The 13,169-nt window shown below is 40.6% G+C and overlaps 1 long non-coding RNA gene across 2 annotated transcripts in view; it reads left to right on the top strand.

Moving 5' to 3' along the window:
* The first annotated feature begins 5,765 nt into the window (after positions 1 to 5,765).
* The window catches only part of LOC130915820 (uncharacterized), a 73,348-nt gene continuing 65,944 nt past the window's right edge, over positions 5,766 to 13,169 (top strand). For both annotated transcript variants that reach the window (XR_009063164.1, XR_009063163.1), the window contains exon 1: positions 5,766 to 5,995. This is a non-coding gene — a long non-coding RNA (uncharacterized LOC130915820). The remainder of the gene's footprint in view (positions 5,996 to 13,169) is intronic.

Below are 13,169 nucleotides of genomic sequence, written 5' to 3'. Positions count from 1 at the left end.
ATATAGTTTTTATTCTTTTATTTGTATTTTTTGCCCTCTGTGGACAATAAAAGCAGTACTGTGCTACGACCAAAACTAACTATGTTGGCTATATATGTATAAAAGAAAATTAAATTGGAAAATTTCATATCACACAATTAGAGCCTTGAAAAGGTCAAAGAGTTATAACAACAGATTTTTTTAAATCCATGCCCACTTTTGGCAATGGCCGTTTTTGTGTATAATACCCCTAAACATACAATTGTTTACAATAATTGTAAATGTTTTGAGGTGCGATAACTAAGTCATTTCTGAATATTTTTTTACATTCAACCGCTCAAAATGATTCAGTGGCTTCAGAGCTATCCATACATATATAGTTTTTATTTTGTTATTTGTATTTTTTGCCCTCTGTGGACAATAAAAGCAGTACTGTGCTACGACCAAAACTAACTATGTTGGATATATATGTATAAAAGAAAATTAAATTGGAAAATTTCATATCACACAATTAGAGCCTTGAAAAGATCAAAGAGTTATAACAACAGATTTTTTTAATGCATGCCCATTTTTGGCACTGGCCGTTTTTGTGTATAATAGCCCTAAACATACAATTGTTTACAATAATTGTAAATGTTTTGAGGTGCGATAACTAAGTCATTTCTGAATATTTTTTTTACATTCAACCACTCAAAATGATTCAGTGGCCTCAGAGCTATCCATACATATATATATATATATATATATATTTTTTTTGTGTGTATGTTTTGCCCTCTATGGACAATAAAAGCAGTACTGTGCTATAAACAAAACAAACTATGCTGCATACACACGTGTGTATGTATATATATATATATATATATATATATATATATATATATATATATATATATATATATATATATATATATATATATAGGAAAATTTCATATCACACAATTAGAGCCTTGAAAAGGTCAATGAGTTATAACAATTTTTTTTTTTTAATGCATGCCTATTTTTTGCGATGGCCATTTTTGTGTATAATACCCCTAAACACGCAATTTTTACAATAATTGTAAATGTTTTGAGGTGTGATAACTAAGTCATTTATGAATATTTTTTTACTTTCAACCACTCAAAATGTTCTCTGGAGTCAGAGCTATCCATACACTATAACCTTGAAAAGGAAAGTCACAACAGCTATGAAGAATTTATAACAGAATTTATATAAAGCAATCAGTCAGTGCGTCCCTGCACCACAAGCAATCCCACGTTGTGTTCACGCGTGCCCCCTGGAGGCTTGCCGGTGTAGACCTCCAGCTTTGATGTGTAGGAGGTTCGAGCGTCACAGAGGGCCCAAATCTTAAGCCTGAGTTAAGGCCGAGTTATACTTCCGCGTCAGACCTACGCCGTCAAGGAAGAATCGAGTTACGACCCTACGCCGTAGCCTGACGCGCACCTCTCGATTTTTCTAACCTTCGCGTCGCGTAGACGCGTAGACGTAGCGAAAACGGACTGTGATTGGTCCACTCAGACTGTTGTTTCCGGGCGAGAACACCGCCATTGTAGAATAGAATCAAACATTATTTTCTACACGTATACTCCCGCGTTGCGGTGACGGCGTAGCGACTACGGCGTCATTCGACATTCGATAGTTCTGCGGTGAGGGAACGCGTTGCTCTGTAATTCACCGCCAAGCCACTAGAGGGATGTGGCGTTATGTTTGTACGGTTTTGGGGCATGCTTGTTTACTTCCGCTAGTCGGAGAAAAAATAAACAATGCAAGATGGAACTCTTGAAAGTAAATATTCTGCTCATCAACACTGAATAAATATTGAACATACAAATGTTGACGGGCAGGCGACGCAGAAGACGGTTTCAAGGCGGTCTGGCCGACTTTTGATGCCGCACAGAGAGTTTTAGACTCGGGTGGAGAGAGATAGCTGTGGCGGCTAGCTTCAAACTGCCGTCGAGCACTGCGTTCAAGGTCTGCAAAGCCCTCCAGCCTGATTTGTTTGCCGTGTCCTACAACCAGCCAGTGGGAAGCCATAGCAGATTTCTGGCGTCTAGGGAACTTCCCAAACTGCGCTGGGAGGCTTGATTTTAAGGTTATCATAAAAAGCACCGAGGCACTCTCAATCAGTGATGATGTATTGTGTGTGTGAACTGTCTGTTATTAAAAATTAAAGATCAAAACAACTCTTTTGACACCAAATCTGTGCTTTATTCTTCATATACTTGAAACATATGTACACAGTAAATGATGAAGTGCGCCAACCAAAAATACGACATAAAGTGATAAAAAGTTGGCAGTTTTTGGCCGACTGTGTAACCACTTCGTGTGGCCACTCGATTCCGACCACCCACATCTCGGTGGTTCTTCCATTTATTTATTTTTTCGATCGCCGACCTTGCCATTTGGCAGTCACAATAATAATTTCTTGACGAGACTTGCTCTTCGATGATACTCCCGTCGGCTTGGTGCATTTTTGCGTGTAGAAAATAATGTTTGATTCTATTCTACAATGGCGGTGTTTTCGCCCGGAAACAACAGTCTGAGCGGACCAATCACAGTCCGTTTTCGCTACGTCTACGCGTCTACGCGACGCGAAGGTTAGAAAAATCGAGAGGTGCGCGTCAGGCTACGGCGTAGGGTCGTAACTCGATTCTTCCTTGACGGCGTAGGTCTGACGCGGAAGTATAACTCGGCCTTTAATGCCATACTTTGCGGGCTTTGACGGCATAGATTGTTTGAAGCTGCAGCGTCCTCTAAAGGCAATTAGCTGTTCGTCCACGCACGCGTCACGTCCCACGTTATACATTTCCTGCAGCCGGAAAATCCAGCTGATCCACAAATCTTAAATCGGCGACAGTTTGCTTGCATGGTACCGCAGTGGTCTAAGCAGCTTATCATCGAACTGGAGCATTCGGTTGATTTCCATGAACCCCCGATGAGCCATGGCGTCGGGGAACGTCGAACGCCCGGTCTTGACGCCCCACAAGCTGCTCGTCGCTTCATGCCTGGAGCGGTACATTCCAGCCAGGATAAGCAGCCGGATATACGCGCGCAGGTCTTGAGGCGTGAGGGGAGACCAGTTCTTGAGCGATCGGAGCCCTTGGATGTTGGTCAATGCGACTATTTTCGCGACGATCTCCAGTGGCCTATACTACGAAGCCGGTTTTCTGGCTTAGCAGGGTAACTTCGAGAGTAACTTTATCACGTGCGACGTAAGTTCGCGGCTATGCGAGACTACGAAAGGTGGATATGTTGGAACCGAGAAGTGTTGCCATGGCAACACACGCCACACCTGGTCGTGTCAGAGTTAGATCTTGCTTAACATCAGGATTCCAATTAACCACGCTCTATTTAAACAGCATCCCTCCGCGGACGTGTCCTCCTGACAATGACAGCGTACTTGGACGACCCATACGACATTGGCGCACGGATTGTGAGGGGCTCTCTCCGGAGGGCACGGGTATTTCGGGACCGCCAAAATTCGCTGGCGTACCCGGAAGATGTTCTCCATGAAAGACATATTTTCAAGTGAGGAAATTCTTTACCTGTGCCAACTGATCGAGGCGGACGTCACTAATGTAACCCGCCGAGTCAGGCCCTCACAACCGCGCAGCTTGTGTGCCTGTCCGTGCGCTCTTTTGCCAGGAACAATATATGTATTCCATGAGTCCATCGGTGATGCTGAATATCTGCGTAAGAACACTGTATGCCGTGCGATTCGGAGTGGGGTATGGAAACGCTTCAAATTGATTGTTGAAATCGCTGAATGTAAACGAATGCGGAGCTTTGCTCTCATACAAGAAATATATTTAACGGACTTTCCAGCGTTATTTCGTTGTGTAAATATTTATAATAATCATAGAAATATGTAGACTATTTAAACATTGAGAAAACTTGCGTTTTTTTCTGCCAACTCGAAGAGATTAAATTGTCAAATCCACTGATAGGACAGACGCACAAATATAAAAGATATAAATGTTTATTGAATATGCATCTTACAGTCTTGTTTGTCAGCGAAAATTCGTTACAAAAGACGGGCTTTAATTTACGCAACAACGCATGGCATCCCCGCATTTTCTTCTTCTCCTGAGTCCTCACAAATATAACATAAAATTTTGGGAGGGGGGGGTTGGGCTTGGGCCTGCAAATCAAGTTGATTGATCGGACTCGGGTCGGGTCGAGCTGGATTTTTTAGGCCCAAACTAAAAAAAAGAACATACGTATTCATACAGTCAAGGAGACTAAACATACAATCATCCTGCTTCATGTGGTGATGCGCGATAAATTATTTCTTACTGTTAACGTACCAAATCTTCTTTTATTGTCCTGACAGCAGGCTTTATTTCTTTTCATGGACATAAGTAAACTGGCATATTGACGCATTCACAAATCACACGATCTGTAAATTCGCTGTCAACAGACCCGTCGCGCTCAACTCGCCAAATCGGTGTTGGATTTCGCGGTGAGGGTGGATTTTAATCATCGCGCATTCCTCCTCTGTGAAGTAAGGTGCCCGTGCCATCGTCACAAGTAGTGTTTGACTCTGCTCTCCGCCCCCTTTTATGTGAACGCGCAGTAACTCTGACTGGGTTGACACAGGTTCGACTAATCAACCTCATAATCAGCGTCGTAGCACCGATTGATCACAAACTAGACAACCAGGTTTTGTCAACTCCGGTTACCCGCTGGTAAACTGGATTACTTCTGGGGAGGTTGAACTCGGTTCGTAGTATAGGCCACAGGTTCACAAACAACGCAAACGCCGTCTCCCGACTGCTCATCTGGCATCATACTGCATACAACGTGGGGCCAGGCGTGGGGATTCGCGCAGGGACGTAATGTCCAGCCACTTCGTTGGTTGGATGGCATATCACTTTTTTGTTTTCCGAGTTCCATAAGTATGATCGGCGCTGCCCGATGGATCCGACCCATTATGACTCCTGTCATCCTGACGCTCGCTAGGATGACGCTGTGTAAGAAGAGGAGCGCCTCCTCTTTCTACCAATCGGAGCATGACCAATCGCGGGCTAATAAATTCAAACACGAGGCGGACCAATCATAGTTGAGATTCAAAAACGTAACTCAAAACGTAACCTTTGAATTTGAAATCTGAGCCAATCTCTATGCAGAATATCCGTTTGAACTAGACGCTCACACGCATGCGTATTGCGTAGACGTACAAAATTCAAACTAACAGTTTATTTTTTGAAAAAGAACTCGGCCAGTCATTTCTGGAGGTCCCCACCAAGCCCTACTAAAATCCCGACCGGAATTGTTGAACAAAGATGCAAAATTTTGCAGCCGGCTGCAAAAAGGCAAAATCATTTGCGAGCCTCTGGCGTTACCTAACGGTGAAGGGGTGTAAATGCTCCCAACCCAAAAAATTGGCATGCATACGTCTGAACAAGTGTAAATAAAGCAATTGATGTGGTAATTGCGGGAAATGCATTTTTGCACATTAGGTTTACAATGCATTCAAAAATTGGAATTATAATGGGTGTCGATGCTACAAAAAATGTAAAAATGCTATGTTCCAGTATCAAAAGTAAAATCTCATTGCTGCAATGCCTTAAAGTGATCCTCTAGTTTTAAGACAAGTAATTCTTAAAAGATACATCTTAGTATGAGTTATAATAATTTGACATTAAATCCCTCTTAATGTTTTCGTTTTAATAAAATTTGTAAAATTATTTTAACTGATTGTTCGCCATGGTTGTTGACGTCGCAGTGCCGTGACGTCACAAATCCCGCTGCCGGACTTCAGCGTGTCATTCATTAGCAACATCTCGTCAGTTCGTCCCTTCCAATTTGAACCAGAGCGGAAAAGTGAAGAGCAGGACAGCACTGTCGGTCGTTCAGAAGACGAGCAGCAAAGGCGAAATGCAGAGCAAGAAATACCTGATGAGGCAAGAGTTGGGCTAAACTTCTGGTGTACTTGCGGCAAGAGCATCTCGATGACAACGGAGCGAGAGAGCGTATGTTGTCGAGAACTCAGGTTTTTGTCAGCAGATCTTCAAGGTGAGTTATTGCGTCATCAAACTCATTCCAATATAATTGTGTAGATTGTTAGCATCCAGAGCTGTCGTATGCTTTACATACAGTACAGGCCAAAACACATTGGCATTCGTGCCTTTTTATTTTCTTGACCATTGACATTATAAACTCTCACTGAAGGCAATAAAACTATGAATGTGTGGCGAGCTAGGGAAGGATGCGGAGTATCAAACCACGGAGCTAATCCGCGTTGTTTTATTGACATTTAGGCTGCAAGAAATAGCAATGTCTGTCTGGCATGCGACCCGCGGAAGGTAACAGTTATTTCCAGCTGTTCCCTTCACAAAGTACCCCCCCCCCCCCCCCCAACCACACAACGTGCCAACATAATTTCCGCCGGTGAATTCTGTTATAACTTGCTACAAATGCACACGTGTGTATTGTGTACTTAGAAAAAAGGTGAAATAACTAAAAACGTGTGATATTCTAGTATCTTCAAAGTAGCCACCCTTTTCTCTGATTACTGTTTGGCACTCTTGCCATTCTCGCGATGAGCTTTCAGAGGGAGTCCCCTAAAATGGATTTTGACTTCACATGTATGCCATTCCGGCGATGAGAATTTATTGCTTTATCAATGGGGTTGGGACATTTGTGTTGCATTGAATGAATTGCATTGGACGTGCTTTGATCAGTTTGAGTGGCAGCATCACTCATATTAGCTGAATACTGAACACACACTGCCTGATGAACTGACAGTAGAGGTGAATTATTAGCTTCCTCTGTGACTAGCGGTACGCCCGAAGGTTCGCCTCCCGCTGTAGCAACAGGAGCGGCTTGGGTGCTTAAGAGGGCGGCCAGAGTGTCTCGTCCGTCTCGCTTCATTGCGCGCATTTCACTCGATATCCGAGCAGGCTGAGGCTTCTTGTGCGGGAAAATAGTTGCAACAGCATTTGGTTTTAGTCTGCGCTTATATCTAGCCGCTCCGGTGAGATCTTTCATTAGTTGTCATCTACTAAAATCCTCAAACGCGGTAGGAGAAAAATGGCGACAACAAAGCCTTGGTTGTTTGGGAAGATTTGCTTGTCTACAGGCATTTTCCCAAACCTTTCTCCTCTTCTTGACAACAGGAAATTTGTGGAGACTCGCATCACTCTCCTTGTTTCCATTTGACTCGAAATTGCATCCATAAGCAGCACATCGTGGCATTTTACTTCGCGAGTTAAGCCAGTAATACACAGTTGTTGTACACACGCTACACGATTGGAAAAATATAATCTACGTCATCACTCCGCGCCCGCAGAACATGGCGCCAACTATCGGTCAAAATATGCACTAAATATTATAAAATATTTCCATTGATTTAACATTTTATGTGTTTCTAACGACATATTTTAATACAAGAGAACAATTGTGATTTATTAGAGCCTACATGTCTTTAAAATCGAGGATCACTTAGCTCAGCAGGTGGCATTTTGAAATTCAGGACATTTTAGACACCCCCTGGAAATGGCAGCTCTCTGGTGTTTTTTTTTTATATGCTTTGTCTTTGATTTAAAGATGAGAAATTCCAAAATTTACAAAAAAATGTAGACAATGTAGCATGAGGGTTAAACGTACATTTGAGACAACAACTCTACTGAGGTTCTGGATTAAAGTAATTCTGGAATATCCTGACATCGCTACGAGAGCATTGAAAACCTTGCTACAATTTCCAGCATATCTTTTTGAAGCGGGCTTCTTAATTAATGCTTAACGACAAGGTGAAGTCGTTAATGGTGAGAGAGCGGTGTGCAGTTGTTGTGAGCAGCCAACATGGCAGGATGTATCCGAGAAGAACTTTTCTACATGTCCTTCCATGATCAATTGTAAATTAATATTCCTTTCTTTAAAGAAAGTTTGTAGTGTTTACTTTGGATTCTCTGCATTTGCGGCCATGTTTAACGTTACGCGCATGCGCAGAACTGCATCGTTGCAATTTTTGATGGGTTGCAAAATTTGTCAGAACACCGGTCCGTGAAATAAATAAATAAATAACACCGGTCCGTGGTACAAAAAAGGTTGGGGACCCCTGGGCTAGGCCATGCTAGAACCTTGTTATGCTTCTTACGGAGCCACTCCTTGATTTTTCTGGCTGTGTACTTCGGGTAATTGTCATGTTGGAAGACCCAGGCATGACCCATCTTCAATTCTCTGACTGAAGGAAGGAGGTTGTTCCACAAAATCTCACAACACAGTGCCCCAGTCATCCTCTCTTCAATACAGTGCACTTGTCCTGTCCCATGCGCAGAAGACTCCCCCAACGCATGATGCTACAACCCCTATACTTCACAGTAGGGAAGGTGTTCTTGAGATATCACTCCTCATTCTTCTTCCTCCAAACGTGGTTAGTGGAATTATGACCAAGAAGTCCTATTTTACTCTAATCTGACCACAAAACATGCTCCCATGACTCCTCTGCATTATCCAAATAGTCATAGGCAAACTTAAGACGGGCCTTGACGTGTGCTGGTTTAATCAGGGGAACCTTCTGTGCCATGCATAATTTCAAACCATGACGTCTTAGTGTATTACCAACAGCAACCTTGGAAACGGTGGTGCCAGCTCTTTTCAGGTCATTGACCAACTCCTGTCGAGTAATTCTTGGCTGATTCCTCACCTTTCTTGGGATCATTGGGACCCCACGAGGTGATATCTTACAATTTCAGTCTTTTCCGTGATTTCTTAGTTGGTGAAGTTGCAAAATAGCAGGCTGTTCAAATACTTAAATATTCTTCACTGTATGTTTAAGTAAAACGTAATACTGAAATTTTACACAATTGACTCCTGCGCTAATGGAGAGGCACTGTTTAAGGGAGCTTTCAAACTAGCACAGTTTGGTCCAAGTTCTATTTCTCAGATAGTCCGCTTTGTTTTGTAAATGTGAACGCGCATCCGAACTCTACTTCGGAACAAACAAATGAACTATGGTCCGCCCAAAAATTGCGGGTCTTGGTCCACTTTAAGCACACCTTGCTTCCCTTTTGAATGCAAGCGGACCAGGGTGCGCTTATGCTACAGTACGTGCAGAGCAGAGGGAGGTATTTTCTCTTCTAAATGTGTCCAATTAATGAATTAATGTGATGCTACTCAGAAAGTTTGGTTGGCGCAGTCTTAATATTGAACCTTTCCAATAAGTCATTTGTAAGTGTTGTTTCGAGGTACCTCAACCGGACCCCGGCCCTCTTGGTTTAATGTGAAAGTGCCCTAAGTGATTAGTTCCATCTAGTGTTAAAGCTGAGAAGTGCAACCAAATGTTGAGTAAATTTAAGCTTCTTGTGCAGGCCTTATTCATTGATATTTGCCCCGGGCTGCAGTTTGGACACACTGTTTTAGAACATGGAGACTGAAAGGTTATATTCTCTCAACTGTCATTCAATTGTGAGTGTTTTTTTAAGCTATTGGACTGAAGGATATGATAGAGCTATAGATGTAACTAAACTTGATGTGGCTAAGATGTCCGATACTGTATTTGCACGACTGATTACACTGTTGTTATATTTTTTGAAAGGTACACAATAAAAAGTTATTATTTTTATTGTTGTCCATTGTATTGAGAGGCATTTCACAGGTTTTTACAGGGCAAATCATACTGATCGGGCCCATGACAATAATGGGTTTAAACCCCCTTATTAGATGTTATTAGCAGGGGTGAAAGTGGCTAGAATTTCTTACAGGAACTCCCCGACGAGACGGTTGCCACGGAGCCAGAAATTTTATTTATTTTTTTATTTTATTTTTTGGGGGGGGGGCAAACCTCCTAAACTACTGAAATGCCAAGAAAACTGTTTTGGCACGGTTATTTTTATAACACATAGAAAAACAGATTTTCATTCAAAATTGTATTTTTTCAATGATTTGCAAAATAAAAGTTAACAAAACCAGCAATAACCCCAACCTCCATCTCCTAATTTTTATTTTCCTTCATTTCCTCACATACTAAATGCCAAATCTAAATTTTAACTACTTAAGAACACATGATGTATAATAAAATTGAAGTTAATGTCAACTTTTACTTTTGCTTTCTTTTTTTTTTTTAATAATAAAGATATTAGTAACATACATTCAGAAAAGTACAATTGACTTATATTATGCAGAGTGAAATTGAATATATTTTGAAGATCGCGCAAACATTGACTTTTTTAAATTATAAGGAAATGAATAAGTAGCCTAACATAAATGAACAAATACATTATAAGTCCAAAGTGCACATTGACAGCTAAGATGTTCTGAACCTCCCCATCAGAGCAAATAAAACTAAATATGATAAATAAGCCTCCTCAACTCTTTCCTTGGTCTTAAAGATTTGATCCATTTTCTGTTGCATTGTCCTTTTTTTGTCGCATCGATTCAAAAAACTTTTGTTGTTGTTGTTGCTGTTCCAGAAAACATGCACTAGCTAGCTAACTATCTCTGCTGATCACATGTCAGTATGTCAGCCAATTGAACGGATAAATGAGACCAGGCGTTTTGCTTTGCTGTGTGCATTGACTTGACTCATCATCGTCAGACTCGGATAACTGCAGCAGCTTGGGAAACCTCCATGCAGTCCGTGGAATAAAATAAATAATAAATATAGGTGGAAACGGATTACGCTACACAAGCACTTTATTATGCTTGTTATTAACACTTGTGCATGTAAATCTGATGTTGGTAGATTGTTTTCTTCTTGGAGATGAAATGCATGTGTGGCAGCTCAGCATTTAAATTTTTTTTTTTTTACATAATGTTTTGACAGTTGCCGTCATATTTTTGGAATCAAAGCACCGTGTACCGGAATAGCATTCCGGCCCTGAATCTTATACCGGAACTGCGTTCCTGCCCTGAATCTTATACCGGAACTGCGTTCCTGACCGTTCTGGCCCACTTTCACCCCTGGTTATTAGCATATGCAAATAGCTCTGTTGTGACCGGTCAGTGTACGTGATACACAAATGAAGATCTCATATCTGCTGTTGTGAATGTATTTTATTGACAAGAATAGCCATCATCAGCACAAGTCTGTGCGTAATTCAACATCAATATCATGCAATATTTCTCCCATATTTTGGTCAAACTTTTGGTATAGAATTACTTCTATACAAATATACCGTCTCTATGCATATTGTTTATTAAGGAGACTCGATCACTAAGATGCTTACGTAATTGAAGAGATGAATTGAGACTTTGTTGGTTGACAAAACAATCTTCACTCCAGCTGGACTTTATGGAATGGGAATGAATTTCTTTTTACCCAGATGCTGTAATTGTTCTATTTTCAAAATTCTATCTTGAGCTTAAAACCTGAGGTTTGCGGACCATTAATTCATGAATTCATCCTCCCACTTATTTTATTGACATGGATTCTCAAGCTGTACAAATACTCATCTGAAGACAACAACAATATAGACGGAAAATAAATTATATAAGAAAATAAAGAGGCACTCGTTTTGCATCAAACACGTCAACAAGTTTCCTGCTTAAATCTGATATGTAGTTCAGCAGCTTGTGGTTTTAATTACAGGATAACTTTAGATAAGGCAGCATTACACATTTGTAAGATCTGATTTGGTCAGTGTGAAGACCAGATTTTCATACTCTAAGGTGGTATTGTATAAATATTTACATTGAGATAAATGTTTCCATACTTATTCAAAGAGTGCTAAACTGGCGTGATCAGATGAAAGCAGGAAACGACAAATTAAGATGTGAGCTAAGGGTGATGTTGACTAATAAGACAGGCCGCAGTGTTAAAACCATTTCCCTTGATTGCACAGAACACCTGGGCCTAGAAATAAAACTGCATAAATGTTGTACAAACTGGACGGTTTGTCATTTTTACTACTCAGAGGCAGAGCTTCTTGCAGCGTGCTATGTATAAGGCCAAAATGTTAAAGGTGCTATGAAATACTACCGCAAGTGACTTTAAAATGAGAGCAGACATGATTATAGACACAAATCCATCCAGAAAAGGCCTAATAAGGAAATTAGATATCAACTAGTCTTCCTTTCTCATATGCATTGGCCCCACCCACTAAAAAATGATGTCAATCCCAGAATGAGCTGCAGATTTTTTAATTCTGCTAGCATGCTATACATAGGCTTGCTATTGTCTTCTTGCCGTGTGACCATATTGTCATTCTGTCAACATGTGCTAGCTAGCGCACCACAAGAAAGGTAGACATCATCAACAATTCTGGTTGTGATGTCACAACCAGAATTGCTGAAAAAAGGTGGGATTACCTGATGCATTTTTTTGGGTGGAATAACTATAAAATGGTAAAAGACAGCCAGATTTGAGTGCCAAATTCATTTTCTATGTGTAAAATTGATAAATTGGTGTCGTCATTTTCATTTTTTGATATGGTCACCATTTCATAGCACCTTTACCTAATTGCAATTCCAGAATTGGAGGACATTTTACATCCCACCTTCAAATTATAAAATAATTTACATACAAATATTAAAGCATGCCATTTCTGAGTAAATTTAATTGTCCTAAGACCAAATCAATTAAATGAAAAGAATGTTTGAAAATAGTTTTTAAAGTACCAAATGCTGTAAGTTTGGAGTACCCGCTAAAATGCAATTTTGTCTTCCTTTTTTTTTTTCTTCATATTTTGATTTAATAATTAGCCTTGATTGAATGAATAAAGCTACTGTAAACTGAGAATTCTAACCCTTTCATGCACGAATTTCGATTTATTTTTTCTAACCCTTACAAGGCACCTGTTTAACTCATTTGCTGCCATTGACGCCGATAGAGAGCCAACCCTTTTTGCCTGGAAGGGGTGTTTGTTCATCCAAAATGGATCAGATGTCTTGTGCCGTCAGTGGGAGCCAATGAAATAACATAGACACTATTCTAGTGCAAAATTTTGGAAGCTACCTGTTGGACATCTAGCGACATTAGTGCCAGGGAAACATGAGTAATCGCCAGTGGTGGGTCGTAACGTTGTTACATGTACGCCGTTACATTTACTTGAGTAACTTTTTGTGAAAAATTGTATGAGTAGTTTTACTAAGCCATACTTAATTAACAATATAATTACATGACTCCATAATACCAATCCATATCCAATACCACAGCCTGTTCAATCATGTGGTGTCTTTAAAGCACCGTAAAAAATGAAGTACAGTATTTGACATGGAGCGCTGTTTTCAACATGACTCGAAAGCGAGG

The sequence above is a fragment of the Corythoichthys intestinalis genome, chromosome 5 (genome assembly GCF_030265065.1).
Source record: "Corythoichthys intestinalis isolate RoL2023-P3 chromosome 5, ASM3026506v1, whole genome shotgun sequence".
Lineage (NCBI taxonomy): Eukaryota > Metazoa > Chordata > Actinopteri > Syngnathiformes > Syngnathidae > Corythoichthys > Corythoichthys intestinalis.
Note: the sequence above shows the minus strand (reverse complement) of the source record. Positions and strands in the feature narration are given on the sequence as shown.